Source organism: Lissotriton helveticus, chromosome 8 (assembly GCF_964261635.1).
Source record: "Lissotriton helveticus chromosome 8, aLisHel1.1, whole genome shotgun sequence".
In the NCBI taxonomy this organism is placed as follows: domain Eukaryota; kingdom Metazoa; phylum Chordata; class Amphibia; order Caudata; family Salamandridae; genus Lissotriton; species Lissotriton helveticus.
The window spans coordinates 569,734,030-569,756,264 of NC_136069.1; positions in this window are offsets into that span (position 1 = coordinate 569,734,030).

Below are 22,235 nucleotides of genomic sequence, written 5' to 3' on the forward strand. Positions count from 1 at the left end.
TGGTGAGGGGGGTGTGGAGGGGTGGGGGGGCTTATAGGGGAAAAAAAAGCAACACAAGAAGTGAAACTGAAATTTTTGAGCACTTAAGGAGTTATGCGATAAGCACGGCAATGTCATGGAATGTTAGGATTGGCAAAATACATGTTATAATTTTTTTCTTTTCTAAATGCTTCGAATAAAATGTTTGGCCTGGAACGTTGCTGGCCTAAATAGTAAAAGGATAATACGTTTGGTTCGGGAAGAAATAGCTTTGTATAAGCCTAATTTGTTTTTTTTTATCTGAGACACATGTTGCTTATGTTGATAGGAAGAGTTTGGGATATCTGGGGCTTGAGGTGATAATTCGTTCGAAATTCAATGCATCTATAAGGGGGGTTGCTATTTTGAAAGATAAACGTGTTAAGCTAGAAGTTGGGAAGAGTGTTGCTGGCCTAAATAGTAAAAGGATAATACGTTTGGTTCGGGAAGAAATAGCTTTGTATAAGCCTAATTTGTTTTTTTTTATCTGAGACACATGTTGCTTATGTTGATAGGAAGAGTTTGGGATATCTGGGGCTTGAGGTGATAATTCGTTCGAAATTCAATGCATCTATAAGGGGGGTTGCTATTTTGAAAGATAAACGTGTTAAGCTAGAAGTTGGGAAGAGTGTCTGTGATAAAAAAGGGAGGTGGGCTATCGTTCAATTAATGGTGGAAAAAATTAAATATGTTTTTTGTATAGTTTATGGGTCAAATTTTGATGACGCTTACATTTTCAATCAGTTGAATATGGAATTATTGCAGTGGGCAGGCGAACTAATCATCATGGGTGATTTTAACTGCATAATGGACTACAAGATTGATACTACGAGGGGCAGTGTAAAATATAGAATGCGGAAAACACGAGCTGCTATCCTTGAATTAGGGCGCATTCATAACATTAAAGATGTTTGGCGAGCTGCCTTTCCTACTACACCTGGGTATACATACTACTCTGCCCCTCACAAGCTCTGCTCACGTATCGACATGGTCTGGGCATCAGATAGAGTAATGAGTACTAGCACCATCGAACTTTGCCCCAGAATCAACTCAGATCATAATCCTTTTATATTTACTTTTGATACTGAAAAGAGCTATATAGCACCCCGAACATTTTCATTCCCTAGGCACTTACTCACTAACACCTTATTTATCTCACAACTCAAGCTGCATATTGTAGACTTTATTAAGATTAATCTTAACTCTACGACATGTCTAATGGTATGGGACTCTTGCAAGGCGAGTATCCGGGGCTTTACCCAGCAATTTCTATTTCATCAAAATTCTGAGCGGATTAAAAAGGATAGAGCGTTGGTTAATGACATACTTTCCACTGAACTGTTACTAGCGGAGGCTCTCCACCGACACGCCACGAATATAACAGAATTGGAACTACAATTAGGACGACTGAAGTTATGTTATGTTATGTTATGTTATAAAGCCTTTTATTGCGCGCTCTATTACTCAAGAGTATCCTGGCGCGGAAGTCTGCCCTAAAAACTATTTTCTGAGATAAGAGCAGCATTAAACTACATAAATTTCAAGTGACACAGTATGAGAGCGGCGACAAAGTCGGAATGCTATTAGCCTATAAAATAGCTGACGAACGAGCTAATACCCTGATTAAGAATTTAAAGGGCTCTAATAATAATATAATTGACCAACCTAATCAACTTTTAGAACACTTTGCTGCATTTTATAAAAAACTATATGCTCCAGAAAATCAACCGACAGATGTGTATATTCAGAAATATCTGGATGATTTTCTGGAGAAACCCGACTCTCTTGAGTTGGAACAATTATCTAATCCCATTAGCTTATGTGAAATAAGAAAGGCCATCTCTTCCTTACCAGCTGGAAAGGCATCCGGAAAAGATACGATCCCATTAGAAATGTATAAAGGGTCTGTCTAGGAACATATACCTCTCCTCTCCCAAGTTATTAATTATATTGGGGAAAACAAGGTAGCCCCGAAATCCTGGAATAAGGTAAAACTGGTCTTTTTAAAAAAAAGGGAAAATCACCAGATCAGTGCGCTTTGTACCGCCCCATATCGCTAATTAACGCGGATGCTAAAATATTTGCTAAAGTGCTAGCTACTCGACTTGCCCCTATAATACCGAAAATAGTAAGCCCAAACCAGCATGGGTTCGTGATCGGTAGGGATACTACCGCACATATTAATCTGGCTGTGACAGCCTTTGATATAGCTGAAAAGGAATCCACCCCACTCGGCATGATTATGCTTGACGCAGAAAAGGCTTTTGACCGAGTGGGGTGGGATTACTTGTGGCTAGTTATGACTGGTCTAGGTTTTGGGGGCACATTTTTGAACTGGATACAGTCACTGTATGATAATCCCATGGCCAAGATCAGCTTTGCTGGTCTATTATCAGCTTCGTTTACCATTGCTCGGGGAACCCGCCAGGGGTGTCCCCTATCACTTCTTCTATTCGCCTTATCAATAGAACCATTTCTTTACGCCCTACGAATACAATCACTTATTATCCCTTTTAAGTTTGGTCCTCACTTATTGAATCTTACAGCTTACGCTGATGACGTCGCCATATATTCAACTGATATCGGAAAGGCGATCCAGGGCATCATACTAGAAGCCAATAGATTTGGGGACGTCTCTGGTTATAAATTAAATTTAAACAAAACCCAAATAATTGCTAATTACAAACCAGAAGGACTAACTATTGGACTGTGCTCGGCAGCTACTTACTTAGGGGTTAAACTATCTGCAAATATTAAGGATTTAATTAAACTAAATTACGATGACCTAGTAAAAAATACTAAAATTCTGCTAAAAAAATGGCATAAACTTTCTTTAAATATTATTGGTAGAATTAATTTGATTCGTATGATAATCTTACCTAAATTTCTATACTTTTTTCGCTCTATTTCTTTGGCATTATGCAATTCTTTTTTTTAAAAACTAGATGGGTTGTTCAGCAGTTTCATTTGGGGATATCTTAAAGCCCGCAGATCAATGACACTATTAAAAGAGGCTCTCGATATGGGAGGGCTGAATTTCCCGGACTTTAAGTTGTACTTTTGGGCAGCATTTGTTGGACGCTTACGATATTTAATTAACTCTGAAGGTACAGACAAACAACCTTACTTTCTTACATTTATGTTCGATCTAGATGCAATTTTTTTTTTTTATTGAGAGTTAATGACCCCAACTACTACAAAAGAGTGCGTTTTAAGATAGTGGGGGATCTAGTTAAAATTTGGCGTAATATCCAGGCATTCTGTAATGTGAATTTTTTCCATCCTAATTTGATTCTGTGGGGCAACCCCGGTTTACCGGGAATATTCAGCGATGGATTAACTAACATATGGGGAGCGTATGGAATAAAAAAGTTAGGGGATCTTTATGGAGCACAAGGGTTCCTGAGCTTTGAAACACTTAAAATATTATATAATATCCCTGACTCCATGAAGTTCAAGTACCTGCAGATATTCAACTTTTTTACTCGAAAAATGAAACTAAATAATATTTCTGATTCGAGCATATGGGATCATTTCTATTCACAGGAAACTAAATCATTAATTAGTGGCTGTTATAAATCTTTCAATACCTATAGAAACATGGGCTGCAGTATAATATCAGAGAAGTGGAGCAGGATGTTAGGGACCAATATTACTCCGGCTGTAATAAGTTTATCTTTACGTAATATCAATGATCTGGTCTCTTCATCAAGTCTAAGATTGCTGCAATTTAAAATAACCTGTATGCTTTACCATACCCCAGAAAGAATAACTAAATGGGCCTCGGATAGCATATATAGTGAACGAACTAAATGTCCCAAGTGCGCGTTGGTTGCAGCAGATTTGGTGCACATATTTTATACTTGCCCTAAACTATTAGAATTTTGGACATCTCTCCAGAATATAATGACACTGAAATTAGGGAATATATCTCCCTTAGATTCTGCGTTAGTTATGCTAGACACTAATGTTAGGAACATCCCACAAAAACCCTTATTTACTATTATGGTAACCTGCGCTAAACTTATAATTGCTCGTGCTTGGCTCTCCCCTAATCCCCCACACATAATGGAATGGTGGTCTCTTTTTAATGAAATTCATAGTATGGAATTAGCGCTGGCTAGGCTCAGGGGTACTAAATCTCTAGCTAAATTCAATAAGATTTGGGGGTCTCTCATATTTTAGTTGAAAAATTATGTATTATCTAGATCATTATTGTTTTCTGTTATATATGTGCTAAGATATATGGATATACTTTGTCTGGATCCAATAAGAATCTTGTCAAATGATTTAATGCCAACCTAACGTCAACTCTGTAGACGCTTAGATCATCTCTTTTAGTTTGACTCATTTTGTATACTATTGTTTCCTGTGTTGCTAATAAAAAAATAAAAAATAAAAATTGTAAAATGCTAGGTTGCTGGATATGTGCTTTGTCCAACTCTTTCAAAAAATGTACACTAAACGGAGGATGTGCTAAGCTACGTGCCCTCACTGTGGGCCTGTTGTTGTTGTAGGTCAATGCTGGAAGCAGACTAGAGTAGAGATGATGCATACATGCCGCGTCGGAAAGTGTTCTTGTTGCACTACACCATAACTTGTGCATTTTTTTCAACTTTGTTTCTCAATATCTCTTTTGTTTTTCCATCTACAATTGCAGGCCAGGCCTTACCCTGTGCTATACTTGGGAAAACAAAACACACTTACCTTACCAATAAATCTACATTAGCCAGGCAGGCAGTGGCAACACCCAAGATTGATGGACGAGAGGACCAAAAGGAATGCCGAGATGCAAATCCAAATTTTTGACCAGGATAAATCAATCAATCAATCAATCAAAGCATTTATATAGCGCACTACTCACCCGGAGGGTCTCAAGGCGCTGGGGGAGGGGGGTCCGCTACTGCTCGAACAGCCAGGTCTTGAGTTGCTTCCTGAAGGCGAGGTGGTCCTGGGTCAGGCGGAGGTGGGTCGGGAGGGAGTTCCATGTCTTGGCGGCGAGGTAGGAGAAGGACCGTCCCCCTGTGGTGGCTCTTCGGATGCGGGGGACGGCGGCAAGGGCGTGGCCGGTCGATCGAAGCTGGCGTTTGGGAGCGTAGAAGTTGAGGCGGCTGTTGAGGTATCCTGGTCCTTGGTTGTGTAGGGCTTTGTGTGCGTGGGTGAGGAGTCGGAAGGTGATTCTCTTGTTGACCGGGAGCCAGTGCAGGTCTCTCAGGTGTCCGGAGATGTGGCTGCGACGGGGTATGTCCAGGATGAGACGTGCTGAGGCGTTCTGGATCCGCTGGAGTTTCTTCTGGAGCTTGCCGGTGGTTCAAGCATAGAGGGAGTTGCCGTAGTCCAGACGGCTGGTGACGAGGGCCTGGGTGACCGTCTTCCTGGTCTCGGTGGGGATCCACCGGAAGATCTTACGTAGCATGCGCAGGATGTTGAAGCACGACGAGGAGACGGCGTTGGCTTGTCTGGTCATGGAGAGGGAGGAGTCCAGGATGAAGCCTAGGTTGCGTGCGTGGTCTGTTGGTTTGGGTGCGCTGCCTAGGGCGGGGGGCCACCAGGAGTCGTCCCAGGCGGAGGGTGAGGATCCCAGGATGAGGACTTCCGTCTTGTCCGAGTTCATTTTCAGGCGGCTGTTCTTCATCCATTCGGATACTTCTTTCATCCCTTCGTGAAGGTTGGCTCTGGCGGTGGCGGGGTCGTTGGTGAGGGAGAGAATCAGCTGGGTGTCGTCGGCGTAGGAGATGATGTTGAGGTTGTGCTGGCGTGCGATGTCTGTGAGGGGGCTCATGTAGACGTTGAAGAGGGTTGGACTGAGCGAAGAGCCTTGAGGAACGCCGCAGATGACTTCGCTGGCTTCAGATCTGAACGGGGGAGGCGGACTCTCTGTGTCCTTCCGGCGAGGAAGGAGATGATCCACTCCAGTGCCTTCTCCTGGATTCCGATGTTGCTGAGTCGCTGCACTAGTGTACGGTGGCAGACAGTGTCGAAGGCCGCGGAGAGGTCTAGGAGGATGAGGGCTGCTGTTTCTCCGCTGTCAAGCAGTGCTCGGATGTCATCGGTGGCTGCGATCAGGGCGGTCTCGGTGCTGTGGTTGGCCCGGAAGCCGGACTGCGAGGGGTCGAGGGATCCGTTCATCTCGAGGAAGGCGGTCAGCTGCTTGTTGACGGTCTTCTCGGCGACTTTAGCAGGGAACGGGAGCAGCGAGATGGGGCGGTAGTTCTTGAGGTCGGTGGGGTCGGCTGATGGTTTCTTTAGTAGAGCGCTGAGTTCGGCGTGCTTCCAGCTCTGCGGGAAGGTAGCGGTGTCGAAGGAGGTGTTGATGATGTCCCGCAGGTGGGGTGCGATGACAGCGTCGGCTTTGTTGAAGATGTGGTGAGGGCAGGGGTCGGTAGGAGATCCGGAGTGGATGGAGTTCATCGTACGGACGGTGTCTTCGGTGCTGATCGGGGTCCAGGCGCGGAGGGTGGTGGTGGGGGGCGGTGGTTCAGTCGTGGCGTGCGTCGGTTGAGTGCTGAAGCTGTTGTGTATGTCCGCGATCTTGTTGTGGGAGTAGGAGGCGAGGGAGTTGCAGAGGTCTTGCGAAGAGGTGATGTCGTTGTTTCCGGCGTTGGGGTTGGAGAGCTCTTTGACGATGTTGAAGAGTTCCTTGCTGTTGTGTGCGTTGTTGTCCAGTCGTTCCTTGAATGCGGTTTTCTTGGTGGCGTGGATGAGTTGGTGGTGTTTTCGGGTGGCGAGCTTGAGGGCAGTCATGTTGTCCGGTGTAGGGTCTCTGCGCCATGTTCTCTCGAGGGCTCGGCAGTTCTTCTTGGAGCTCTTGAGTTCGTCGGTGAACCATGGGGCTTTCTTGCTACCGGGTCTGCTAGGCGGGGTCTTCAGAGGGGCGAGGTCATCTGTGCAGTTGCTGATCCACTTCGCGAGGTTGGTGGCCGCCTGGCTTGGGTTCGTTGCGCTGGTGGGTGGGTTCTTGCTCAGGGAAGTCGCGAGCTGGTCGGCTGTGATCTTGTTCCAGCTTCTGCGTGCAGCCTGTTGCTGGTGGTGGTGGATCGTGGTCCTTCTGAAGCTGAAGTGGACGCAGCTGTGGTCCGTCCAGTTGAGTCCGGTGGCGTGGCTGAAGGCGATGTCCTTGCAGGATGAGAAGACGGGGTCGAGCGTGTGTCCGGCGTAGTGGGTGGGGGTGTTAACCAGTTGCTTGAGTCTGAGGTTGGCGAGGTTGTCCAGCAGGGTGGTGGTGTTGCGGTCGTTGTTGTTCTCCAGGTGGAAGTTGAGGTCCCCGAGGAGGATGTAGTCGGCGGAGAGGAGGGCGTGCGGGCTGATGAAGTCGGCGATGTCTTCGCTGAATTGTGTGCGTGGTCCCGGGGGTCTGTAGATGAGGGATAACACAGTAACAGTATGAACTTTCATCATCTTTTAAATAATTTGATACATTTTTTTGTCTACAATCTTTACAACAGGGTGTCTTCTTTATTTAAACATTTTTTTTGCTATCTGTAAAAGTAAGCCCGGAACAACTGAACAAAAACTGTATGTAATCCGGGTCTCCTTATCAATCATCATCATGCATGCATTTCCCTTTTTCTCCCTTAACATATTGATATGGATATGGTAGTCTATAGAGTTTGTCATTTGTTGTATGTCCATGCATACTGTTTTTCATTTTCAAACATTTCCCCAAACCTCCCTTCCCATCCATTCAACAAACCTTAACCCTCTTCCCCTGGGCTATATGACTTATTGAGGTGTGACTAAATTAAATGTACACCAATAATGTATCAAATGCTTGCTGGGGCGGATGTGGCAAAAGCAACAGTACTTCAATTTCAAGTTAGAGCAAGGATCTTCTTCTGCTTGCCCACCCATGAGCAGTCTATTTTAGAGGTGATTTGTATTCATCAAAGGAACATATACATCCGCATTAATTGCCAGCATTGATTGGATTTCTTGTCATCCTCATACACAGCACTAACTGTTACGCTTGTGTCGAGTGTACTGTAGGCCTAGTCAAGTGACTCGACACAACTATAGTTTGTAACTCTGTTTAGTAGGCTATCTCCACCACCATTCTCTTTTGTTGGAAAATATTTTTGCATATTATTGTTTTGCTGTAAGTTCTATACTGTACTTCATTCTACTAGTCCTAGAACAGTCTCTCTCAGGCAACTGACTGTCTCATTTTTTTTTTTGCAAATGCTGCTGCCAGTGTCTTCTTCTACTACCACCACATCCTTGGCATGTTAGTAAAGGAAAGCATCATCACCATGCAGCAATCGCTGTGCCTTAGTTAAACATCACAAAGGAGCACAGGGTCACCCTACTCACAGCGGAACCCGGTGCGATCAGGTTTCTGTAAAATAATGCAGATAGAATATTTTACCCCATAATATAGCACCCGGCTGGGTCCTCACGTAAGTTATTTTATTTCACTCCCCACCAAGGCACTTCACACTCACTTAGGCTGCGCCAGAACCTACCCAGGTAACCACCTTTTAATGTAGTCCAGTAATCTAGTTTCTTGCATTTGTGCCAGTACCTGGGCCTAATGCTTATCCCTATCAAATTCCATATGTCCCTACACCGTTAGTGTTGAGGAGACACAACATTGAGAGAAGGGTTGAAACACCATCGACAAGCAAACATGGCGAACCATTGTTCAGCTATTGTCACTGAATATCTATCCTGTAAAAAAGTGTATTTGAATGGTCGCTCTTTACGATTTATGGAAACCTTATTTTAAATTTTTCACTGTGTACAGTCACTTTTTGGTTCCAACTTTCACTTGGGGAAACCATGCACAAAGTGTTGCGCTTTTTGAAGTTAAGAAAGTGTTTATACTAATTACTGTGATTTATAAATTATACTGAGCAAAACTGTGTAGTAGGTTCCTTTTCGCCTTCTGACATTACTAAGTCCTTTATATGTTTATTGCCATTGTATGTTTTTACTGCTTAAATAAGTCTTCCTATTATACACTGGAACCATTGTTTTTCATATATAAGTTAAACATCAAGCAAAGGTAAGAGAAGTTTGGGGGAGGTATAATTAATAATGGACATATTTTCAATCAATTCACGCACCCCTTTGAGTCCAGTTAAAGAATGCATAGACTAGAAGAGACTGACAGTACTAGTAGGACAACTCAATCAGTGAGGGGTGCCGCATCTATCTGTTTGTGTCTTAGAAAGTCAGCCAATTATTTAAATCAAACCCTGGCTATGGGCGGCCCTGCACCAGCAAGGAAACAGTGTGATGTAAAACAGTAACCCCATCTATAAAACATTAACAACATTGTATGTAAAGTAGAAATATTGCTTCAATAACCCTAATAAAAATTACCTATGTAAAAAAAAACACAAAACCTGACCCACCCCGCTCCCTAACCCCAACCAATATCCGTAAAGAAAAAGTCCAACCTAATGTCCAATTGTCCAAAACCCCAACCCCAAATCCCACCCACCAAAACAATAAATAAAAAAGGGGCAATAAACTGGGTTTTCTATGTTCGGCGGGATTGTCTTTGGAGGACACGCACTGCCTCCTCAAGTAGGGTGGCACGGCGCTTTAGAACGCGGCAGTTGCAGCCACAGTGGGGGGCACCAGTGATTATAAGAGAATGGCGGCGGCGGTACGGCTGCCAGACGGTGGCGCCGTACCGCTGGAGGGTGGTGGCTGGGGCCCAGGTCATTGGAAGAGGCTTCAGGTGCTGCCACCTCCTCCTCCTCCTCTTCCAGGACCACCAGCCAACGGTATTCCCGCTGGATGGCCTTCAGCTTCCTGCACCGTGCCTTGGCAGCCAACTCCTTCCGATCCGGTTTCCCCGTGGAAGGGGTAGCTGTATATCAAAAAGAAAAAATAAGGCTATTGTAAAATATATTCTTAGAAAAACAGCAAGACAAGTTAATTATATACATAGTTGCATGGTAGCACTATAAAGCACAGTCCATACAATTTGTGGTATGTATCTATCCTCCCATTTGCTTGGGCTTTAACATTTGCAGAATTTGTTCAGGCATTCAACCAACCATGCATCTGATCAGCCACCTTTGCATGCGTGCATCACACGTACCCTTCTCTCTGTCAGTCAGAAATATTAAATCTCGCCCGTCCTTCTTCCTTCCGCCCGTCTTTCCCTTTTTAGTTCAACACCAGGTGATCTGATCTGACTTTCAGTCTTCTCCATAAAACTTTCAAAGCGGAGTTGAAATCAGATAGAAGAGGCCATTGGTTGCTCAATAATCCCGCCGCTAATGCCTTTACTAATGCCAATTAAAAGGTTTCTTCACTCTTCAAACGGTCACAACAACTTCTTACTTACCCAGTCTCAACAGTACAGTATACATACAGTACACCCTTGCAGTGAGTGTGACGTCAATAGTTATGGATTATGAATCTAACTTACCACCGCCCGCCACTGGTGCTGGCTCACCCCCTGCAGCTCCATCGGCAACTGCTGCATCCTCCCCAGCTGCATCGCCTTAGCCGCTGGCCCCGGGACTGATGGTCAGTAGTGCGCCTAGAAAAAACATTACACATTTTTTAGGTGTCAAGTACATCTCCCCCTATTGGTCAGTAGCAAGATTGGAAAATGAGTTAATAGTAATACATACATATACAACTTACATCCCTAGTACAAATCAGGTAGTAGTAGAGTAGACACTAGTAGTTATATGGTCCGTAGGGTCATTCTAGTTTTTGCATGGTTAGCCCGAGCCATGCAACCATTTTACCTTTGTGTCTTTTAGTTTTGCACACGTGACGTTACCTCGCAGCTTGTTGTATAAGACACCTTTGAGCCCACATGACCTCATACCGCTACTGTCTAAGCGCTGCATACCAGGTCAACCAAAACATTAACAAGCCACATTGAGGAGTTCTGTTGTTAGTCCATATTGCTTCTCCATAAAAATGCTATACTTTTTGGCACGGCTGAGAAATACTTGCAATATGGCAACGTGCACCATTTTTCTCATTACGAAACAGAGCTTTGCAGAGCTTATGATGTATCAACTATCAGTACTAGGTTCTTTTAAGGTGAGGGGTCCCCAGAATTTGCTTGGAGATCTTCATTTATAATTTTATATAAACTATATTCTTACCAAGGGGGTGGTGATGCTTCCACCACTTTTCATTTATCATGATTTCCCATTTTTTGTATGCACCTGTACTTGTTGTAACTGTAACTAAGTGTAACAATGTTTATTGTTTTTATGGTATGCATTTTCATGTCGGTGCCGCATTATAGAACAACGTACAGAGCTTGTCAATTGAAAATAAAACTTTTGAACTTACATAGACTCGGAGGTATTTGGTGTGGACTTACACGAGTGAGCAAGCAAAAGGAAGGGTGTGCATATGCATTGCTTCCATGACTGAGAGGTCAGGAGTGTTATGTTCTGGGTTGTCTACTTGTTGGGTATCTTAGAGGGGGTTCAGAGAGCTAATAGTTATGAGGAGACACTACTAACTAGTCAAGCAGGGGATTGTGGTGGGTTCTGAACTTCTGATTGAGGTGTGAGGAAGGTCCAACCTACCATCACCAACATCCTATTTTCTTGTGCAAAGTTCTGTATGTGCAAAATCCCTACAACAGTAGTAGTATGTCCTATCCTATCAAAATAGTAAAATCTAGTTGAGCATTTCTTGGTGGGAATTGTTGAAAGCCTCAAATTAACAAAGACTCAAGATCAATATGAATAGAAGTAGTACAAGAGGACAACCCAAAAGACTGGGCTCAATGGCTAGCGCAACTGGGGAATCTGAGTTTTGTTTAAAACCTTTTAAATAAAGAGTGGCCAACTGGGCAAGCTTAGCTACAGACAGACTAATAGTAGCAGTACAGAGAGTCATCATAGCAGAGGCAGTTAGAGGCAGGGATAACAAGAATTTAAAAACAGATAGTCCAGATCGAAGTATAATTGTTGGTAAAAAATAGCATTAGGAAATGGAAACAATAGTTCAGAAACAATATGCAGTAACAGTTTGGGGATAAGAATTATTATTATTAAAAACAAGAAGACTTACTAGGGCCAGCAGAAGAGCCCTCGTCGTTGTCCTCCTGTTGCTGTTCTGCTCCTCCCGCCGACTGAGACTCTGTCTGCCTGCCCCTGGGTGCTGAATATGAAAGATATAGGAAAGAGACAAACGTTGATGATTGGTGTGTAACAAATAAAATATGTTTAAAGGACGGTCAAAAAATAATTATGTAAACAACAATTGCAATAAATAAATTAACCGATCTCATCTGGTCAATAAGTGGTATTGGGGGATTCGAGGATCGACTACTTACTATTTATCAACACTAATCAAGTCTTCCATTCTAATTCCAGAATACTAACTAAGCCTAAGTAGTACATACCACCTGACCTAGCCCACCTATTCCAGGCATGCCAATTGTACATTAAGTATGCATTTCCACTTATTTTAGTCCTCAAAAATGCATAAATGGTCAAATGGAGGACACATGACTAGATTTTTGCATACACCAAATTGCTGGTTGATTGATTGGTGCTGATGATCTGCTAGTGCTAAGCCTATTACCACTGATGGAACAAACTAAAAAAGCTTCAACTAAAGACTGGGGTACTAGCAGCATGTGATGTAACAGAGGGGGCATCACACATACCACAAAAAAATTGCAAACTCATACTAAGTAACTAAACCTAAGTATCAATACGCCCCTATCTCTTAGTGACAGGACAAAGTAAGGACTAGAGTCACTATAGCATTACGTAACTTAATTTCTCTAAAATAAACTCTTACATGATCACGTTAAGCGAGCGCAAACGCTAAGTTGTAAACAAGTAAGATTAGTAGCCTGTAATGTAAGCAGCAGCATTCTAGCTGGTTGGAAAAAAAAGATATTCGCAATATATAACACAGAGCAGTAGAACAGACACAAAGTAGTAATAATTAAATAGTTACTCACCAAGACCCGGGATCTCCACTCCTAGCAGATCCAGGAGGTCCTGCTCCCGGTCCAGGATATCGGACCACCGGTGCATCAATTAGTTTTGGGTGCGCATGACCCCAGAGCAGAGAAACACTGCCCGGCACACCTTCCCCCACCGCTGCCGATGCTACCGGAGCCCGTACCCGGACCCAGGCCTGCCACCTGCTGCCAGGGTTAAGGGGAGGTGGTGCTGCACAAAGAAAACCAGTTCAGCCAACTCCACCTCCCCAAATAAGGCCCGTGCCTGCAACCCTTGTGGGCGCCTCTGGCATCGAGCCCTTTTCCCTTTCAACATTGTTCCGGGGTAGGCGGGGCAGAAAAAAAAAGGTAAATAAATTTAAAAAGTGAGTTAAAGAAATGAAAAGAGCAGGCAATAGTAAAAGAGTGAAAAATTAGTTAACAACACATAAAAAGTAGACACAAACCAAAAATATAGAAGCAGGAAAATAGTTTGAGAGATAATAAATTAAAAAGATCAAAAAAAGTTTCTAGAAACAACGGATTGAAAAGATAGAGGAAGGATTCAAAAGCAGGCCCCAGAACCATAGCAGTAGAGTGAAAAACAAGATGGCCGCACCCATTGCAACTGCGTGGGCAAGTTTGCGTGATATTTTCCCCCGAGCACGCAAAAAGCGTCGCAAACTCATAAAAGCATTCCCGAACAGGAAATACGTATCGTGAACGGGCGCGAGCATGCAATGCGCGGCCTGGAACAGGAAATAAGCATTGCGAGCAGGGGGGACAAATGAAAACAAGATGGCCACGCCCATAGTTGACCGCATGGGCAAGTTGGCGAGACATTGCCAACGCGATCACGCAGAAAATATCACGAACAGGCAGGAAAAGAACTTCCGCGTCTTTGAGATATTTCTGCGTGTTTGTGGAGATTTTCAAAATGTTTGCAAAAAGTTGCGTAACGTGAATATGTGAATTCTACCCACCCCTAATCATGATTTGCCACTTTTACTAATTTGTTAAAGGGTTCAGATGTGCAGTCAGGTATTGTTAAGTATATGAATTGTTCTGTTGACTTCAGTGCTTAAAGTTAATGAACACTGTTCACATTTATGATTCCATTTGTAACTTAGTCCAAATATATTTTCAATCTGCATTCCTTCATTTTCCAATAATCCAAGCATGAGCATTAGAAATTCTTGTGCATCTTGTTTTATATTAAGACTGAGGGTCAGAGAACCAGTACATATATCCAAGAGATGGCGAATACCACAAGCAGTATGGATTTTACTTCTGTCAGTTGTCAATTGTTGAAATACGTAATGTGGTGCAGAACATAATCTTTTTTTATGATGTCCCATGATTTCATGATGATCTTGTAGATAAAATACTACATTCAGAATCACATTAGTGTAACATTGATACCTGAACTATTTTCCAATTGTATCCCACAACGACATCAACACTTTCGTTTCCTGTTTCTTTACACCTTTTCCTTTCTCTTCAACTTTTTAATTTTTTTCAACCACCCTTGATTCTTTAACATATTTTCATTTTGAACGCACACCACGTTTCTCATAAATTGGATATTCACCTAAATTTGGTGTATAAAGTCTTCTTAAACAATTATATTCTCTTATACAATTTACATCAGCACTAATCTTGTTGCCATCGAAATCAATCAAATACAAACCAGACAATGTTCTTACGCGAGATAATGCAACATATGCCATTCCCTCTTTGAACACTGTACTTCTGATACTTACCAAAGCACTGTTATACTTAAACTTTGAGATTTATTAATAGTTACTGAATATGCTAAAGACAGAGGAAACTGTTTTCTGCGAACATACAAGTCTTTTATGAACAAAAAACGTACAGCACAACAACCAATCTGTCTTACCTCTGTAATCTGATCAATGTTTTTTTTCAAGAATTCTATTCCATCTCTGTTCTGATATTTCACAAAATCGACAACTTTCCCCATTGCTCCATTTATTAAACCTTCATGTAAATTCAAATTAGGCCACAAAATTACCCAGCAGTTTATACATACATCTAAAGTGTTTTCTAAGCCAGCAGTTTTAGATACAGACTTTTCCAAAGAGTGCCATTTAGTACGTAGTTTCTCTGAAAGAAGAATGGTCACTCCTTGGTGCTCAATTTTATCAATAGCTTGAATGTGAACTATTTTTTGTTTTTCCAATTTCAGAAGCTCTTCATTAAATGTACTACACTCTTGCAGTGTAGGCATTAGGCAAACTATAGACTTCTTTACTCCAATCTTCTTGTACATTACTTCAACTGCTGTGTTTTCAGTTGTAGACAAGTTCCTTAGTAGCCGACTTTCTAAAGCTTGTCTACCGTGTTTCGAAAGGACACCAATTCTTATATCTTTGAGAATATTTTCATAATCTTCAACACTTGCTTGTCGCATATTCATTATTACGTCTTTATATTCAAAATGTAACCACATGTTTCTATTTCCAATACTTCGACTGGTTGTCCTTTTACAGGAGTTAGTTATGGTCGATCTCCAAATACAATTAAATGTTTTCCTCCAAACAGAACATCGTATTCTGCTTTTCAAATTTCTCAATTTTAATAAAATCCCAGGTGTAATTATTATTTGCCTTAGTGTATTTCATTTTCTTTTTTTAAAGTTTGATTTATTGAAGAAATAAAAGATCAAAAAGGAGGGGGGAAGAGGTGAAGAAACAGGAAAAAGGATATGGCAATAGGTTATATCATAAAAAGATAACAGCAATCATGAGGTATACAAAGAGAAAAATAAAGAATGCAAGTAAAATCACATAATAAAAATACAGAAAATGTAGCAAGCATAATAAATTTCAAAACAGAATAAGCGGATAATAAAGCAAATACACAGTAAAGTAACATTAAAGAGTAAGTATTGGGGAAAAAAGTCAATGGGAGAGTCAAGGTGGCTTACGTACTTCAACAGAATCATGGTCTGGGGAAGTGGAGAAGATGAGAGGTAATTTACCAAAGGAAGCCAAAGCAGATCTCTTTTAACTGCTAAAGATACATAATTAGGGGCTCATTAGGATGGTGGACGGAAGGACGACTGCCGTCCTGGAGTAGGCGGAAAAAGCCTTTTTCCGTCCGCCTGCCGCGGACAGTCCGACCGCCATATTAGGATGGGAAACACTGTCAAAACTCTGTACGCGGCGGAAGAGAACGCACCGCCGCGGAATCACACCCGACCCCGCGGCGGACGTAACCAATCCAGAGACACCACCGTACGGAATGACGTCTCCGACCGTGTCCCAAATCCCGATGGCGGAAAACACACATAAAACCGCTGCGGAAAAACAACCTGCCTGAACACGGCAGATTCCCCACAGCTAACAAACCACACATTGCGAAGATACCCATCACAAGCAGCTCGCCCACATGGACCCAGCGCTACACGCTATTCCGATACTCTTCGCGATCCTCCACCAGCAAGTCATGGACCATTATCGACGACGACGCAGGAACGCTACACACAATTTACTGTCGGAAGGGGAGTATCTGGCAGGGCTGTGACGTTGGGAGGGGGAGTGTCATGTCACAGGAAATACATTGACGAACGCACAAAAATATACACATTTGAAGAACACAACCAGGAATGACAGCGACAAACCACAAAACATGATTTATTAGCTTTATTCAACATAATAGGTGCATAATATCATAATATCCAAGAGCATGGACATTGGGTACAACAGATCATGTGCATCACTGGCATCACATGAGAGGGGGTAAGTGCATCAACAGTCCATTGCACTGAACAGGTCCATCAGAGGCAGCACATGAGAGGGGCTAAGTGCATCAACAGTCCATTGCACTGAACAGGTCCATCAGAAGCAGCACATGAGAGGGGCTAAGTGCATCAACAGTTGATTGCACTGAACAGGTCCATCAGAGGGAGCACATGAGAGGGGCTAAGTGCATCAACAGTCCATGGCGCAGAGCAGGTACATCTGAGGCAGCACATGAGAGGGGCACAGAGCATCAACAGTCTATATCACAGAGCAGGTACATCAGAGTCAGCACATGAGAGGGCAGAATGCAGTATCAGAACAGCAACAGGGCATTGTGGACAACACAGCAGGTACAACTGATTTGTGTTCTCCACTGAGTCCTGGTGGGTACGGTCAGCCTGTGCCTGCCCCCGGTCATAGGAGGCCTGGACTCTGGCTAGGGCTTCCAGTGTTTCTGCAGCAGGATTAGGTGGGTGTCCTTCCACACCTCGCCGGTAAGAAGCACTCCTGTGGGTGAGATGTGGCCTCTGGTCTGTCCTTTGCCATCCACTCTCCCTGCTTGGCTGTGATGTAGATGGGACTGCGTCCTACGATGGGTCAGGCAGGGTGGCACAGGCAGGAGTGGTGGTACAGGTGGTGGTGGAGGTGGTGGTGGTGGTGGCTGCACAGGTCACTATGGCAGATGTTGATGGGGTGACACAGGCCGAGGTTGTGGAGGCAGGGATGTCCTGTGAGCCAGATGGACCTGGGAGTTGGCTTGGGCACACTTTGTCCCCCGCACCGGAGCTGACAGTGGGATCGTCCCCAGAGAGTCCGTGCTGTGAGTGTGGCGACTGTTGCAGGAGGTTGCTGGTTTCGCCAGTCAGGTTGCGATCACCGGAGGGACAAGATTTTAATGATCAATGCAGTGGACATGACATGTTTTAATCTTTCCAACATTACATATCACTGACCTCTCTACACTCCCAACCCACCTCCCAACACACCCCACCCACCTCCCAACACACACCACCACCCTCCCTGTGGACAAGGGGGCCTGTTGGGAGTCGTAGTGCTGGTCTCCCACACACCCTACCCACCTCCCAACACACCCCACCCACCTCCCAACACACACCACCACACTCCCTGTGGACATGGGGGCCTGTTGGGAGTCGTAGTGCTGGTCTCTCACACACCCCACCCACCTCCCAACACACCCCACCCACCTCCCAACACACACCACCACCCTCCCAACACACACCACCCACCTCCCAACACACCCCACCCATCTCCCAGCACACACCACCACCCTCCCTGTGGACATGGGGGCCTGTTGGGAGTCGTAGTGCTGGTCTCTCACACACCCCACCCACCTCCCAACACACCCCACCCACCTCCCAACACACCCACACACCTCCCAACACACCTCACCTACCTCCCAACACACCCCACCCACCTCCCAACACACACCACCCAACCCACCTCCCAACACACCCCACCCACCTCCCAACACACACCACCCACCTCCCAACACACCCCACCCACCTCCCAACACACACCACCACCCTCCCTGTGGACATGGGGGCCTGTTGGGAGTCATAGTGCTGGTCTCTCACACGCCCCACCCACCTCCCAACACACCCCACCCACCTCCCAACACAACCCACACACCTCCGAACACACCCCACCCACCTCCCAACACACCCCACCCACCTCCCAACACACACCACCCAACACACCCCACCCACCTCCCAACACACCCCACCCACCTCCCAACAAACCCCACCCACCTCCCAACACACACCACAACCCTCGCTGTGGACATGGGGGACTGTTGGGAGTCGTAGTGCTCATCTCTCACACACCCCACCCACCTCCCAACACACCCCACCCACCTCCCAACACACCCCACCCACCTCCCAACACACACCACCCACCTCCCAACACACACCACCCACCTCCCAACACACACCACCACCCTCCCTGTGGACATGGGGGCCTGTTGGGAGTCGTAGTGCTGGTCTCTCACACACCCCACCCACCTCCCAACACACCCCACACACCTCCCAACACACCCCACCCACCTCCCAACACACCCCACCCACCTCCCAACACACACCACCCACCTCCCAACACACCCCACCCACCTCCCAACACAACCCACCCACCTCCCAACACACACCACCCACCTCCCAACACACACCACCACCCTCCCTGTGGACATGGGGGCCTGTTGGGAGTCGTAGTGCTGGTCTCTCACACACCTCACCCACCTCCAAACACACCCCACCCACCTCCCAACACACACCACCTACCTCCCAACACACACCACCACCCTCCCTGTGGACATGGGGGCCTGTTGGGAGTCGTTCACATTTTGGTGAGTATGTGGCCCACATGCATGGTTTGGGGCCTGGGGGATGTGGCTTCTCAGTTGTGTGAGGCAGACCATGTTGGTGTGATAGTGGTGCTTGGTTTGTACTTACCAGCCTCTTCTCCCTTGTCGATTCCTTCAAGGCTCTCTGGGTGCAGTATGCCCAGCACCTTTTCCTCCCAATCTGCATAGGGTATGGGCTCCGGGGGTGTGCCGCCGCCAGTGTGGTGTGCCCGCAGGTGATTTTTTGCACGGATGCCTTTGACCCTTGTTTTGAGGTCGTGCCACCGCCTCTGGATGTCGTGCTTTGTTCGTGGCACGGTCCCTGACGCATTCACCCGACTGACTATCCTGTCCCACATGTGGTTTTTGGTTGCCACGGTGGTCTGCTGGACTAGTGTGCCGAATAGGTGGGGTTCGACACGGATGATTTCATCCACCAGGACCTTCAACTCAACTGTGTCAGTGAATTTAGGATTTTTCTTGGGTGCCATGGTGTGTGATGTGCAAGGTGTGGGTGGAGTGGGTTTGGATGTGCAGGTGTGTGGTGTGTAGGAATGGTGTGGTGGGTGTTTGTGTGGTGGGTGTGTATGTGTGCAGGTTGTATGTGTGTACTTTAGTGTCTGCTGTAAGTTGTATTGAGCCTCTTGCTTGCAGCTATGCTGTGGTGCAAAGGATTGTGGTAGTGGGTGGGAATCTTTTTATACTCGGTGTTGTGGTAGTGTCCCAATGGTTGTTGCCAGTCAGGTGCTAGGAGGGTGTGTTGACTTCACTGGATTGTTAGGTGCTTGGGGGGGTATCATTGTGGCTTGTGATTGGTGTGGGTGTTTCAGGTGGGTGGGTGGCCTTTGTAGTGTGTTTTGTATTTACCTCCGTCAGCCATTTGTAAATTGGTTTGACCTTAGGGATGGTGTTCGTGTTGTCCTTCCACTGGGATGCTGGGTTTCTCGTTGGTTTGTTTCCGCAGCGGTCGTGGATGGAGGTGAGTTCCGTGGGACTGGCGGCGTTATCCTAATCGCGGGCACGGAGCATCCGCAGGTATTGCGGTGGCTGTGCCTGTTCCCGCGGTCATGTTCGTCCGCGGCGGACGGTGTTTCTTAGGTTCCGCCCGCTTGCGGTGGTCTCAGGTGTACTCCGTCCGCCGCGGACGGGGTTTGATGTACTCCGTCCGCCGCGGACGGAGTTTCACGGCAATATTATCCTAATCGCAACAGCGGTTTATCCGCAGAGCGGTCGGGAGTATCTTGGCCGCGTCTTTGGCGGACGGAACCCGTTTCCGTCCGCCATCCTAATCGACCCCTTAGTGTCTAAACGATGGTGAAAACAAACTGCATTCCACCATGAACGGTATGAGATATTAGAGGCTTGTTTCCAGTTAGAGGTAATGATGTGAACGGCAACAGCTAACAAGAGGTCAATGAGAAGGTAATGGTGTTGACATTGGGGGAGATCAGGGTAAAGGGATCCTAGAAAAATGAGTGATGGGGAAAAGGAGATCTGAAAATGGAAAATCTTTTGGATTTGAGACCAAACTAAGCTCCAAAACTGGGAAACAGGAGGACAGTCAAATAACATGTGCTTTAAATCTGCAGAAGAGCAAGGGCATGACCAACAAGTAGAGGAAGTGTCAGGTGAGAAATGTGACAAGTCACGTGGAGTATAGAAAACTCTATTGTATATAAAATAAACAGTTTGGGTAGTATTAGCAGCTCTAGAGGTCTTATGAAGTTTATTCCAGATTCTATCCCAGAAGGGAATCGACCAATCTTGAGATAAATCGGATTCCCAGGCAAGCTCAAGTTTAGATTTTGGTCTGTCGGCAAGAAAACGGAAGGAATCATAAAGAGAAGACGCAGAAGGAGAGGACTCTAAGATTGAGGAAGTGGATCTGTGAGCTGAAGGAACATCATTGGAGAGTGGTAAAGATTGAAGATAAAGAGTAAGAATAGGATACAATAAGTTATATTGTGAACAAGAGCTGGAGGGTAAAGAGAATTGGGATTGAAGTTCTGAAAAGGAGAGAGGGGTGCCATGAGAAAGAAGTGGCAAAATCCATCGTAATCCACAAGAGTGCCACGACCTCCAGAAAATGGTACGAGTGCGAATTTTGAGCTGTGTATTATACCAGATGGGTTATTCGTGCATAGAAAGGCGGGAAGGATAAGATGAAGACAAGAAAGGAAGAAGAAGTTTACGAGAATGGGAAATGATAGGATTATGAAGACGGGCCAAATTGGACGTAAAAGATAGATGTTCACGAAAATTAAAAGGAGAGATAAACGAGGATTCCATATTTAACCAAATAGGAGGATCAGAAGAGAGCCAGCGAGTAGATTGTCTTAGAGAAAAAGCACGATGATAAGCCCTAAAATCAGGAAAGCGGACACCAGCTTGAGATTTATCCTTTCGTAAGGAGGCAATGGCGATACGAGAGCGTTTACCATTCCATAAAAATTTCAACAATATGGAGTCAATCTTTTTAAAATAAAAATCCAGAATGCGAATTGGAATTATAGAGAGAGTATAGAGAAGGATAGGCGAAAGCATCATCGTGATAGAGCTTAGACGACCCCACCAGGACAAAAAGAGTGGATTCCATCGAGCAATGGACGCATCTAATTTCTTGGAAATATATTCAAAGTTTATTTTGAGAGTATCGGATAAGAGAGGCGCAAACCAAACGCCCAAAAACTTAATTTTGGTAGGTTGCCATTAGAAGCCAGAGTGGGCGAAAAGATGTTTTTGACATAATGGATTCAAAGGGAGGATTTCACATTTATCAGCATTTAGATGGTAACCAGACACTTCGGAGAATGAGGAAACTTCTTGGAGGAAAGAAGGAAGGGAGGAGAGAGGGTTATAGCAATAAAAAAGAATGTCATCAGCATACACCGAAAGTTTAACCTGTTGAGAATCAAAAGAAAAGCCAGATATGTTATCGTCTTGACGGATTTTAGACAGGAAGGGTTCTAAGGCCAAAACAAATAATAAGGGGGATAAAGGACAACCTTGTCGAACCCCTCTTTGGAGGGTGAAATAATCCAAGGTCATGCCGTTGACAAAGATGGAAGCCTGGGGACCAGAATACAGTAATGAAATAATAGATATGAATTTAGGAGGGAAACCGGCCCAAAGAAGAGCTTGGAATATAAAATCCCAGCTGATACTGTCAAATGCTTTTTCGGCATCAAGGGAAATAGCG